The following is a 14,741-nucleotide window of genomic DNA, read 5'->3' on the forward strand; positions in this document are numbered from 1 at the left end:
AGTGGAAAATACAGTGGGGAGATTTATATACATAGAGAACATGAAACAATGGGTGTTACCATACACACTGTAACGAGAGTCAAGACTGCGAGTGGATGGGTTATTACACAAAGTAAAACTATTTCCCCATGTTTATTTCCCCACCACCACCCCTTACTGTTCCTCAGACGTTCTTGTCAACTGCTGGAAATGGCCCACCTTGATTATCACTACAAAAGATTTTTTCCCCCCGCCCTCCTGCTGGTAATAGCTCATCTTAAGTGATCAATCTCATTACAGTATGTATTGTAACACTCATTGTTTCATGTTCTCTATGTATATAAATCTCCCTACTGTATTTTCCACTGAATGCATCCGATGAAGTGAGCTGTAGCTCATGAAAGCTTATGCTCAAATAAATTTGTTAGTCTCTAAGGTGCCACAAGTTCTCCTTTTCTTTTTTAGTATTTAGGTTATTTCACATCCCAGAATGAAAGACAGCAGGAATTTTAATGACTTCACCCATCCTTTAATTTTCAGCACACATATACTCTGATAAGCCCAAGAAGTTAATTAGCCCTCTTCTGATTTACAGAGTCTTAAAGCAATACATACCCACCAAATCATACATTAATAATTCCTGCTATTATAATATAGCTCTCTGAATAAAATATGATAAATGAGGCTAAAGAGAACTGGCAAGTACCCAGTGAAATTAGAGTAAAAAACTTGACATACAACTATACATTACTTTTAGGTAGCTAGGGTGCCTAACATTTCAATATGCCTCTAATGTAAGAAATCTCCTGTTTGTTCTGCTGGAAGATGTTCCTCTTGGCCAAATAGGAAACTTGGGTAGGCGTTAAGAAAATAAGTATGGGGGCTTGTGAACAGTAGAGCTGACATCGCATTCCTGCAGCACATATCCCATACTAATAAAACATCTAAACTCTCTGAGGTTTCCAGTCCCATTAGAGAAGGCTGGAAATGAAATCTAGAGTAGCAATAATCTGGACAATGCAGACCCAAGCTCTGGCAAACAAGACACTCCTAGCTTATTTGTAAAGCCCCCAGAATAATAGGCACAGACATGCTTATATTCCTGCGGGTCTGATACTGCTACTCCATTAGTAATAGCTTACTATACAGCTAGTCTCACTGATTTTAGTAGGAGGAGTTTGTAGGTAGGGAGCACTGTCCCTAGTTTAGTCCTCTGCTGGTAGGTCTAGGTAGCTGGAAGGCAGCAGCATCAGATGTTTAGGGCACTGGACTCGGAGTCAGGAGACCTACATTCTATTCCTGACTCTGCTGCTGACCTGCTGTGTGGCCTTGATCAAGTCCTTGTTAAGTCTCTGTTTCCATTTCTTCCCTTTATCTGTCTTGTTTATATAAACTGAAAGCTCTTTGTAGTAGAGGTTGCCTGTTACTATTGTGCCTACCACAACGGGGCCTCTTGGAGTTCCTGGAACATAATATAAACAAATACAGAAATACAGAGGTGGCTATTGTCAGTTAAATTGATACTGATATTCACATGTCATGTCAATGAGGAATTTTACACTAGATGAAGATTCTTCAAGCTGTTAAGCTCCCACATTCAGAAAAGACAATAACAAGAAGAAAGCACATAAGCACAAATGGTCATTTAAACTTGCAGGCTTCTTGTGTTAAGGACATTTTTAAGGAAAAAAATCCAGTGCAGCTGGTAGCTAAGTATAATTAAAATTATAATATTAAACAAAAGGTCTATTTGCATAAATCCACTGGGCAAATATTTTATCAGCCAAACATTTTATAGAGTGCTTAAAAATATAGCTATGTTTTCTCAATAAGATGAAGGATATTGACTTAGATTTTTAAATTAATTGAGAGTTTTGCCAGGGGTGCCAATAAACAAACATTTATTTCTGGCTTTTATTGTCTCTGTTATTTGGGCAATCCACTCCAAATGGAATTCATTCAAGCTACATTGGCTCTACAACTACAAAGCATATGGATGAAATTAATTTGAGCAACTTCTTAGTGTACCAAAAGCACTAAACACTGAAAAAGAACACAAAAACACGAAAAGCTGCTTTACTATGCAGAAACTTGCCAGTGTAGACAGGGCCTTATTTGTTTCAGTGTGAGTATAAACTGGGAAGGAAACCATAGTCTGTATTGTAACTAACAATTTACACTGAATTAACGATATTGGGCCTTGTTCTCCTTTACAATTATTCCAATCCTGGGAGCGTGGCCTTCACCCCCCACCCTCATGCCTCCCCATACTACCAGCAGCTGAGAATGGAGCTCCACCCTTTTTATTTGTGGATCTCAATGTATTCCCTTGGAAGCAGGAGAAGCTCTTTGACTCCTCAATATAGTCTCCTCCCTTCCCAAGCATCTTAAATACTACTGCCCTTGGGCAGCACAGCTTTTGCAGATGCCATGTTGCCAGGACCTCCTTGACTGGGAGGCTCTGGAGTGGTGGCGGCCCATGGTGTTGAGAAGGAATGTAAGTGTCTGCAGTAGCTTGCTAGTGTTTTCCCTTCAGGTTTGGAATGAGATAATCCAGGAGAGCATTGACAGACACCCTTAAACCTACATGTTCTCTTTTCCCCTCCCTCTAGATCCAGAGTTCTCTAGTGTGTCCACTTGACAGTGTCCAGAAGGGGGAGAAAGTACAAGCCACTTCTGTGTCGAAAAACATGGAACATAGGCTACATCTGTTCCTCCCACATCTACATCTGTTCAGTTTGGTTCCCCTAGCACATGGAAGTGGATAGGACTCAATATTACTCACGTGTCTAAGATATCCCTCTCCTAAAGTTTGCTTTATCATTCAAGGATGGCACGTTAATTCCCATTTTATGTTTGGGTTAATGAGCAGTATAATTAACATTTAATCACTAACTTGAAAAAGAAAGGATATTTCTGATAGTAAAGTCATCTCACCTGGCTCCTTTATTCTGAATAGTTATTTTACATGTCCTCGGTTTTAATTCCCTTTAAAAAATAAAATGTTGTTCCTCACAGTGTAAGGTCAAATGTGGCTCTTCCCACATTCCCAATTAATGACCTTTTCTTTTCTCCAACACAGGGCAAATATTAGCATTTGAATACTGTAACACCCCCCTCCCTCCGACAGTATGTCTATTTAGTTTGCTGGGATGATGCACAAAAACCTTGCTTTATAAATATTTGGAAAATCATGTCTGGACATCTTTGCTGAAAGTGTGCATTGTAACCCATCTTATTGTTACACATTCTATTGTTGTTCCGTGTACAGAGGCAGAATTTTAGAATAGCCTCTCCTCTCAATGTCTGTTTTCTGCACCACACTTGTTCCTTCTCTCGGAAGGTGAAGCTGAAAAAACATCAGATCTCATACCAGTGGGAATCTCTTTCACATCAAGATAGAGGTCAGCAGCGAACAGCTGTGGAGTCACATATGGCTCTTTTAGAAACAGTTCCTCAGCATGCAAGTTTTTTTGCTAGGGGAACACAGTTTTCAAGAAGTTTGAGAGAATACAATTGCAACACCATAGGGAGTTTTAGAGTCTAAGAACTACATCCTTCCTCTCATTACGTCAATATAGCTTATGACAATCCTTCTCTCCCCTCAAAGAAGCTCAGTAAATGGTTGAAATGGTCCAGATGGTTTGGAAACAGATTGTCATAGTGTGTTTCTTAGCCAATTAATGCTGACACAGGGACAGAGACTTAAGTTTACTCAGGCTCTGAGTCATCTAATGTCTCTAGCATTTTACCTCTTTAGCTGATTTACTAATGAAAGGAATAGGAGCAGAAGAGAGAAGCAAATCAAAGTAATTTAAGCTTGCTCTTTTCTGTCCACATGATTAAGACACTCATTCTGATTTACCTTGAGAAACAAAATAGGCTAACGAGTTTTAGGTAGTCAGAGAACCAGGAAAATAACAGACTAGAGCACAAAGTCAAAATAAGTGACCACGGCGCTTGGGCTGCCTCCTGGAGCTTCCCTCCTTCCCCACACTGCACCCCAGCTGCACGGTCACCTCCCCAGTCCCTGATGCCTCACCTCTCTCCTCACCGCCAGTACTGGGGAGTCTCTGCCCTTGGCTTTGGGCCAGCTCAGTGTGCTGCTGGTCTTGTGGAGGGGAGCGGGCGAAGCAGCGGCACTGGAACCCGTGGGCAAAGTGATTGCAGCTCCAGCGTAGAAAGGGTGCTCTGTGGCCAGCATGAGTCTCCTGCTGCCCGCTCTGGGACTGGTAACTCATGCAGCAAGCCCCGGCACAAATTAAGCACTGTCCAGAAGTGCTGGGGCTATCACCTGCCAAGCCTACAGGTGCCAGGCCTCAGCTCTGGCAAGTTCTGGCACAAATTAGGCACTGAGCTTGTGGCTGGAGAATTTGAGGGTTCCAGGTTCCAGTTGCAGATTTAGAAGTTTGTATAGGATGGTGTTCTTCGTTCCTTCCTCCAGGCACTGGATTCCAGGGCACAAAAAACATATTTGTAAAATGTGTATAAATTACCCAGTAGATCAAAACAGCTCTTTTGGACTTGTTACTATAATTAGTATAAGATACAAATTTATTATATATCATTCACTTACATAATACATTTTAGGTAATGTCAGTGATTATTGCACATGCACAAAGTCCTTCTGATGTTTCATTTTAAATGAAAAAAAAAAGAGAGATTCAAACATGTAATTAGACTAATTGACAAATTTGGTATTAATGTCTGCCATTTCTGCGCCTGCTCAGAAAAATTGCCACTTTATCAGAGAATATGACTACTACGTTTTAGATTGTAAGACTATGATATTTCATAAACGAGGGCCTGATCTCAATATCCTTTGTAATGTGGAATATAATTATGCATAATCTTTACCCCAAACTACAAGTTAAAATGAATATTGGCATCCTATCAAAGTGAAGGGCTAAAAATTATTTTGTTTTCAAGCATAGCTATTTTGGTTTTGTCTAATGGATTATTAAAAAAAAGAAAAGAAAAAAAAAGAGCTCTTGCTCTACAGTTCAAAGGATAAACAGAAGAAACAGCAACTTTAAGAAGCTTATGCTCAAATAAATTGGTTAGTCTCTAAGGTGCCACAAGTACTCCTTTTCTTTTTGCGAATACAGACTAGCACGGCTGCTACTCTGAAACTTTAAGAATGACACCCTTTAAAACTCCAGAGACTACTGGGTGCTTTTACTCTTTGATTTGTGTGTCTCGGTTTAATAAAACCTAAGTGAATCAGGCATTAAGAGGTGAGCTTTACAGCCACGTATTCTCTCCAGTCCTATTAGTGTAACAGAATCAGTAAACAGAATCCCAAAATAAGTGAATTTCCCTCCAAGGCTTGATTCAATTCCCACTGATGTCAGTAGAAATCTCCATTGAGTTCCTTGGGTTCTGGAAGCAGCCCTAAATGAAAAAAAAAGTTGGCAGATCATGCTAAAAAACTACTAAAAAAAATTACTTAAAAAAATACAGACTCAAAAAACCCAAAGAACGAACAAACAAACAAACAAACAAACAAACAAACAAACAAACAAACAAACAAACAAACAAACAAACGGAACCTAGGGATGGGCTACACACAAATTTGCATTGGTTTTACTAAAGATGTGATTTTAAATTGATTTAAGTTAAATTGGTTCATTTTCTGATTATAGACATTAGTCATTAGAAGATATTTTGAAGCAAAACATATTTTGTACATCATATTTCAATAGGAGTTCTCCATCACAGATGGTTAAATCTGTTTGAATGAAGTTTTTATCAGTTGCCTGAAGAGCAAACCTTTTCTTTTTACTGAAGAGCAAAGTCCTTCATTAAAAGTCAGATAGGGAGAAACACTAAAATACCAAGAAGTAGCTGGATTTAGGGATGTGGATTGGAAATAACTTTTCCTATGTAGCTCTGAACATGTAAATCAAATAAATGTATGTTGCACATTATTTAAAATGGTTCTGATGCCAGTTCTTTGTTTTAAATACACTTTTTTAAAAAATAGATTGTAGTATTAAGAAAAGAACCTAAAGGAATAAAAACTCTCTAAGGCCACACTAAGAACTAGGGGTGTGATTCCCAGTTCCTGTACACATATTTGCGCTAGCTCAGTGAGAGTTACCATAAGTATGAACAGTAATGGCCATAGTAGCAACAGCAGAAACTCATCTGACAATGGTGGATATGTGATTGGTCCTTGGGTGAAGCTACCATACTGTTCTTTATTTCTTGATTAATATCCACTACCATCATCTAACACTATGCACTCACATAAAGATTTCATTAATTTAGGGTAAGTTTGCAGTGACTCAGCAAGCTAAAACATTTATGTGGTCATCTCGTTCTCCAGAACCTAATCTGTAAGAAGCCTGAAAGATTAGCTTCAAGAGATGTCAGAACTTCTCCAGTTCATCTCAGTTGGGTTCTTTGAAGTCTAACAGTTGTAATGTAAAGGTTCATGCTATGTTACTATTATCAAAGCAAACAAGCAGAAATTGGGATAATTATACTGTGTGGATCATTACTATACACTATCAGTGGCATCTTATTTTGCTGTCTCATTTTTGTGAGAATGAGAGTAGCAATATTTGTTTTTCTTCTCAACTTGATCCCTGCAAAAAGTATTAGGGTTGATTCATCCTCCCATCCTCAGAAATCTCTATCCATTTTATTCTGTAAAGTACAGGAATATAAAAGTCTGTGACTTAATAAACATAATTCATTGTTGGAGAAGGCAAAATAGACAAACAACAACAATCCCCCGCCCCCAAACACAGCAAAAAGATCTTAATCTGGATCTTAAATGGTGTGGAAGACCTTGACCAATCTCTCTGTACTGGAATGAATTTCACCCACAGTGAATACACAAGAAAAAATATTGTTAGCAAAGATCAATGTTTCCATTCTGAACCTGTCTATGAATACAGGGTGAAACATTGAGGCCAATTTCCAGTTCCTGAGTCTGAAATTGAATTGTGAGAATTTGAAAGCTGTAATGTGAATGTTTATAGAGTGAAAGCATTGAATTTATAAAGCAAATCTTTTAAGCTTTGTGTTTCCAAAAAATTTCATCTTAAACTTCTGTTTGTTTATTTAAAAAAGTTTTCAGAAAAATTCCTGCATGTGCATTAGTGACTTGTTACCAGCAGTTAGCAAGGCACATAGCATAGCACACATGAAATTTCTTTGCCTTTTAAATTTATTTCAGACATCCATTCCCCTCATACATGCACATACAGTCTGAATATTTTATGTTCCTATGGTACACATCTCATCTGTCTGTAACTTTCCCATTTTCAGTTGTATTCCATATCATGGTTCCTTGCTTTTTTGCTTAAATTTTTGCCCCATAATAGACCAAGAAAGTGAATGTTTGCTGAAATCTGTACCTTTATTACACGCTGACTTAATTATGTGTCATCCTCACCAACATTCATACAGTACTTGTAAGCACAGCAGATATAATGTGTTCAGTCTTCATGTGTATTTTGTCACTAACTGCTTCTATAGAATACATATTATAATGCATTATGAGAAGTAAAGTGGGGTTTTTCCTGGCTTGCCATACTCATGAAATGACTAGAATACACTTGATAGGCTGAATAACCTTCCTTCATTCCTGGAATTTTTAAATCCTTATGTTTATTATTATGGGGGAAATGAAGATGCAAATAAGGCAATATGTGTTTTGTCTATCTTAATGAATGTGTGTTTCAACAAAGAACCCTACCCTCCAAAGTTTTGTTGAAAATAACCATACAACAAAACTATGGAAATATAGATTCAACTACTAGATTTTAGTTTATACATTTTTATTCTCTGATTTATTTAAAGCAGTTAAAAGTTACCACAGTGGTTTTGCAGTCATGAAAATTCCATTTATTGTAGCACTTGTGTCTTGGCTCTATATTTGCTGATTTGCTCCAATACATTACATAATAAAATGGAATTTCCAGACAGAAGTCAGAATTTTACAGCTAGATATAGATCAGGGGAAACCTCTTCTTTGCGTTGGCTGGTAATTATATGCTATTGATTTTTGACATAACCCAGAAAGCACTTATTCCCCCTCACCGTTCAGAGAAGACTCCACTGTATAACATAATGCTTCCAGTTTATTTTCCACTCTGCTGTTAGTGAAAAATCCATGTTACAACTGTAGCACAGTGACACTTTCTAATGAACAAGTAAAATCTGATTACAGAAGTATACTTGGAGATTCCTTTTCTTCATACACAGAGTAAGATTTTCAAAAGAACCTAAGTTACTTAGGAGCCCAAGTTTCATTCCATTCCAGTCCTCTTAAGTCACTTAGGCAATTTTGAAAATCCCACCCATAATAATTAATAGTAAGAACAATTCTAAAGGGACCTAGGGTGAAATCCTGTCAGCTATTTTAAACAGTTTTTAAAACTGTACTATAAAATCAAAATATATATGGAATGTATATTAGATATTTTTTCATGGCAATAACAGAATTTCATTCAGAAATGTTAGTAGTATTCGTATGCCGTAGTGTTGTTACTGTGTCCATCCCAGGATCTGAGAGGCACAAGGTGGGTGAGGTAATGTCTTTTTATTGGACCAAATTCTGTTGGTGAGAGAGACAAGCTTTCAAGCTTACACAGAGCTCTCCTTCAGGTCAGAAGAAGAGTAAACTCGAAAGCTTCTCTCTCTCACTAACAGAAGATGGTCAATAAAAGATATTACCTCACCCATCTTACCTCTCAGTAGTAGTAATAATTAGTTTACCAATGAACTGGAAGACAATGAAAAATAGACAGAAAGAGAGAAACTTACTGCAGCAGGTTATTTAAATAGCTGTTTCTGAGCAATGCATACATAGTTAATAGCCTAAAGAATAAGAACCTGAACTCTTGTAGTTATGTAATGGCTGGTGTGATGGTGCTGTGACATTTCACTCCATATTCTTTATGAAAATATGCTTGTGTTATGAATATGACATAACTGAGATATACTTTATGCAAGATGGCTCACGTATAATATCATTGGAAAGGTTATGATTCAGTGAATGCAATTATCCAATTTGTATGCTTGTATCATTTCTGTATCTGAAGTTAGGAATATTGACTATATATATATATTTCAAACGCGTTACTTTCGGTATCACCCCACACACAGTGCTTCAGGTACAACAGTGGAAAAGCCAGAGAGGGCTAATGGCCCATTAGCAGAGACAATGGACTGTGAAAGAGCTTAGACTTCCTGTGGACTGTGGAGACAGCCTACGAATAATGGCTGCCACAGCTCTGCAGAGAAATGGGTCTTGTCACCTGGTACTGGACCCACCCCTTGGAATGCCAATGTTCTTCCACTGGGAGACAAAGGGTTCCCGCCATACACAAGAGCTATATAAGGCAGGTGAGTGACATCATCGGGTTTCTCCTCTACCTCCCCACCCAAAGAGACACTGAAAAATACCTGAAAGCAAGAACTGAACTGAGGGGAGAAGGGTTGAACCCAGGCCGGGAGGGCGCCCTGTCTGTGAGTGGAAATACCTGAAGTCTCAAGCTGCAGGCCAGTGCTGCTGCCTTTCACGACTTTCTGTAATCAACCTGTGACCATATTTAGGGTGAGAAATTACTATTTGTAATCAACTTCTTTAGTGAAACAAGCTTTAGTATGTGTGTTTTGTTTTATTTGCTTAGTAATCTGCTTTGTTCTGTTTGCTACCCCTTTAACAAGTTAAAATATGCCTTTTATAGTTAATAAAATTTGTTTTGTTTATTATTAAACCCAGTTTCTGTCATTTCTAATTTGGGGGAGGGGAGGGGAGAGTAAGAGGCTGTGCATACCTTCCTCCACATTGAGGAAGGAGGCGGATTTCATAATATACCTTTGGTTCTGCGCTCTAAGGGAGGTGGACACCTGAGACCTGGGGCAAGACCCTTAAGCTGAATCTTCCGAGAGCTGATCTCATTGTTTGTATCATTCTGCAGTTGGGTGTGGCTCCGCCTGTGTGTGTGTGTGTGTGTGTGTGTGTGTGTGTGCTGGAAAAGGCTTAATAGCCTGGCTCAACAAGACAGGTAAAAAGGGTGACCAGGCTGGCAGAACAAATGGACTCAGTGGTATCTCAGCACATCAGGTGGCATCTGAAGGGGTGGGCAACCCCTCACAGGTGCGGTAGGGAAGAATCACTATGAAGAAAGGAGACCAATAATAATAATAAACAGGTTTAACTACATTTAAAAATGCTAATCAAAGTTTGGTGATGGAGTCATAAGAAGACCAAGATTATGGATAAACAATCTGCACAGGATTGTGTGGAATCACACCTAACTTTGTATAAAGGGCTCTGGGAACATCTGGGACTCTACAGGGAAAAACAAACTTGATTTTATCTGACCTGCAATGAGTACTCAACAACTATTTTTGTAGAACACAAAAAGAGCTGTGACATTTTTCAAATACGTTCTATCTAATAAACAGAGATATAAAACTGGAGAATCTTGACAACAGGAACAATTACATGATGATCTAACTAATTGTACTGAATATGAAGATAAGAATAAAGTAGTCTGAACACAATCTACTGAAGCCACAGATGTTTCAGCCTGATATGATGACTGATTATTAACTTGGATAATCACACTGCCATAAGGTAAATAAAATTAGAACAAATCCACTAACGAACAGTCATGTTCAGTGCCGGGCAAAAGTGATCAAAAGTTGTAATCAATCATCTAGTACAAGCTGCAGACATAGAATGTAACATGAAAGAACATTTAACAGCAGCAACTGAATAAGCCATGTCACTAATAACATTTAAAACAACTGTTTAAGAAAATAAGGGTCCCTAAACCAGCTGAAAATTAAGGGGGGGGACCTGTCTAAGCAATACATCTGTTCAGACATAGTCATCTGGGTACAAACTGGCTCTCCAGGCCCCAATAGCTATTCACTGTCTCTCTCCCCTTAAGTAGGGAGCCCACAACCCCTCTTCCCAGAGCTGGGTCCCAGTTCTATCATCATTCCCAGACTTTACTTGGCTACAGCTCTATCTTCTGGCTCTGACTTCCAACCCCTAATATCAGGGTCATGCTCCTGTCTTAGCAGGCTCCTAGCTGGGGCAACTCCCCTGGTCTCAGAGTCTTCCCTGGAGAAGACTTTCCTCATTCTGACAGGTTTTAGAGTAGCAGCCATGTTAGTCTGTATTCGCAAAAAGAAAAGGAGGACTTGTGGCACCTTAGAGACTAACCAATTTATTTGAGTATAAGCTTTCGTGAGCTACAGCTCTGAATGCATCCGATGAAGTGAGCTGTAGCTCACAAAAGCTTATGCTCAAATAAATTGGCTAGTCTCTAAGGTGCCGCAAGTACTCCTTTTCTTTTTCCTCATTCTGTAGTCTTTGCTACATCTTCCTGAATTCCTAACCCTTCCTGCTGCCATCCGGCCCATCAAGGGTGATAACACAGCACAGGTGAATCCTTTAGTAATCAGGGTTGACTAATGCCCAGCCTTCCAGCGCTACTGGCAAGCCACCCTACTACAGCATCCTACTTACGTTTCACTAAATATAATGAAACCACATGCTGTAAGCAGGAAAGAACAGGCTGATAGTAGATTAATAGTTATTACCTACTAAGACTTTTTCAGCAAAAAAAGCCACATTGGCAGTTATTGACATATTGAGTAGAAAACTAGACTTAAAAAAACAAGGGTTAATTCCTGTAAGGAGAGGAGCCAAAGTATCACACAATTTCCACAAAAGTAAAACAAAGCCTGGTGGGGAAAAAAAAAGATAAAAACTAGAATTGTGGGAATTTTTTTAAACTAAAGTCTCAGAAATATTTGTTAGTTTACAAAATTTAATTTAAATTCTCAGGTTTTCTTTTTAAAATCAAAGTAATTATCAGTGTTTCATGTATTTGACATTTTTATGGGGACTTAGGTAATGATTTTAGAATCATAGGACTGGAAGGGACCTCAAGAGGTCATCTAGTCCAGTCCCGTGCACTCATGGCAGGACTAAGTATTATCTAGACCAGTGGTGGGCAATCTCCGGCCCGTGGGCCCCATGCAGCCCATCAGGGTAATCCACTGGCAGGCTGCCAGACCATTTGTTTACATTTACACAATTGCCCACAGCTCCCTGTGGCCATGGTTCGCCATTCCTGGTGATGGGAGCTGTGGGAAGCCGCAGCCAGGCACTTCAGCGTTCAAAAATAAATACCTTGAGACAAATGGTGGCCTGAGCTGTTTTTCTGGACAAAGCAGCACAAAGCTGGCTAAACCAGCTCCCCATTCCAGAACGGTGGCTCCTATGCCACTCCTATTCTGGGTTGAGCTGAGAGGGAATGACCAAGGAAAAGAAAAGTCACAACATCCAGCCAATCTACTGGGCTCTCACATCCCCTATTTCCTCTCAGTAGCTTCAACCAAACCAGATGACTTTAGTGAGGGTTTCCCTATTCGTTGAATTTAAAAATACCTCAGTTTGTATCAACCCCACTGGTGACAGGCACAGAGAGATGTCATAGACTGGATGAAAGGCCTTTCTGTGTGGCTGAGGGTGAAGTCTCTCTCTTTGTTTGTAGCTGGTAGAGAAAATGGTTTCTGTTCTGAGCCAATTTATGGCTCGCTCCTCTCAGGTCTTGAGTTCAAGTGGTTATATACACTGTCAGTTAAAGCTTACTGCCATCGAGTCTGTTTCAATTCAATTTTCCAGTTTCATATGGAATAATGGAATTAAAATTGGAATGAAACAGAGACCCTAATATATTACATTTTCCTTAACTGACTGTATTTGTGCATTTAGATACTGATTTAAGCAAAGAAGCTGGGCTAGGCACTGGGAAGATGCAGGGAGACAATGGAGTAGGTAAGGAATCCTTTTCCTGGTCACAGGCTGTGAGTAACCTGTGGGGCTATTCCCTTGGCTTCAGTAGCCTTAATTGGTCCTTCATTCATTCCCCATGGCGAGGAGGATGGGTGGATCTGCACAGTGATGGATTTTCTGACACCATGTGACCCTGAGAGCCCCTCAGTGACAACTGGCAGAAGGCCCACCCTCCAGTAACTTGTATCAGGTCTGACACACTCTGTACCTGCAACACGCTGTAAGAGGTGTCATGTAAAGTGTACCTTGTAAACTGCTGTCACACTGGTCCCGAAAATTCATTGTGTGAGGCATGTATGGGTTGTACAAAGAGTTATGTATGTATGCTGGAAATATGTTCTTAAAATGTATTTGGGAGGCAGTGTATAAACCAAACCTGCCCTAGACAGATTTTTACCACAAACCATCTCAGTGCTGTTATATTGAAGCATAGAGCGAGTCCCCAGCTAACCTAACAGACTGGTGTGTACCCTGTCTCTTTGGAAACAGCAAACATAACAATTTCTGTGTAGTGTCCAGGAGAGGAATTGGACTCAGCAGTGAGATGTCTCTGAGGAACTTGGGAACTGGGGTTTTCTGATGGTTACCTGCAAGGCAAGGTAAAAATCTGGCAGAGTCTCTTGGAGTTTGCTGGTGAGGCGGATGGAGCTGAAACAATCTAATCTCCAGGAAAGCTCACTCTTACTAAGGCAGGCGGTAACACAGTGGCTTGTAGTTCTGGGTGCCCTGAGGAGAGCATCACATTTACATTTTCCCTGCATACTTCCTATCTCTGCTCTATATAGGAGTGTGCATAGCAAGCCCACTAATTCTACGGCCTTGGTGCCCTTTTTGACTGCAGAAGAGGATGCTGGATAGGCTCCTTAAAGTATAAGTTTTATCCTGTATTTTGCCACCTCTATATCCTACAATTTCTCATCCAAAGTACAGAGTTGTGGATTGTTCTCTGTTGTATTTTTGGCCTGCCACAACTTGTTGAGGACATCAGTCTGAAGCTGTTAAATCACACACTTGCAGTTATGCAGCTATTAATACCACCTGCATCTCCCAGATGAAAAACTGTAGTTTAAATAGGTAAAGGATGTAAATATCTAGAATTTATTTAAAGGTAAAAATGCCTTAAAATATAGTATTTTTTTTTTGTAATTTGTGTACTTTTGCCAATTTTGCAAAATAGGGCTGGTTGGATACAATTTGTAGAATACATTATTCAAGTAATTTTATCAGCATTCACCATTTAATAATTTCTTTGAATAATTTTCTGTGGTAATTGACTAGCTCTTGAGCTAGATTGTTAGCTGCAGCAACCTCATACTCAGAGCAACTGCAATGAGGAGGTACAGGAAGTCTATGTTCATTCTGCCAGCTGAGAACTGTCAGCATGTGGTGGATTCTAGCCTCTGATATTCCCTCTTTACAGCATCATCGGAATCCCCTGGCAGAAGCTTTAAGTGCTGGAGTAATACAAAGGGGACTCCACCTTCACCAAGTATCTGGCCCACCCTTTAGTGAACACTGTTATCAGAGTAATAATATATTATTTCATTTGAGTGGTCCTATTAGAAATCCAGCAAATTCAAAACTACAGCTGGAACTGCACAGTTCAGAACACCTGAGCGACCTATCTTTCATCTTCCATTCTGTGCATCCATCTCACTTGTATCTAAAATGGAGAGGTTTGGATGAAGGATTTTAAGAATCTCATCGTGTTCAGCTGAACATACCTCTCATTCACTAAATCCAATTTATTTATTTGCCTTTGAAGTTTCCAAAGTGCACAGAAATAGAACCTGCTCTTTCCAGACTACTCCTCCAAGTCTCCCTGTGTGTTTTCCTTCCTCCAGTTCTCCAGACCCTCAAACCCCTGGCAGCTCCTAGCCTCCTTCTCCTCACATTGAGGATACCCTTAGAATGTATGGAG

The 14,741-nt window shown here is 39.5% G+C and overlaps 1 long non-coding RNA gene across 1 annotated transcript in view; it reads right to left on the minus strand.

The window, feature by feature from the left end:
* Nucleotides 1-394: 394 nt before the first annotated feature.
* LOC142073015 (uncharacterized) overlaps nt 395-14,741 on the minus strand; it is a 39,242-nt gene continuing 24,895 nt past the window's right edge. The window contains exons 2-3 of the long non-coding RNA XR_012669680.1: nt 4,022-4,426; nt 395-1,441 (exon numbers count right to left, since the gene is read on the minus strand). This is a non-coding gene — a long non-coding RNA (uncharacterized LOC142073015). The remainder of the gene's footprint in view (nt 1,442-4,021; nt 4,427-14,741) is intronic.

Source organism: Caretta caretta, chromosome 8 (genome assembly GCF_965140235.1).
Source record: "Caretta caretta isolate rCarCar2 chromosome 8, rCarCar1.hap1, whole genome shotgun sequence".
Taxonomy (NCBI): Eukaryota; Metazoa; Chordata; order Testudines; family Cheloniidae; genus Caretta; species Caretta caretta.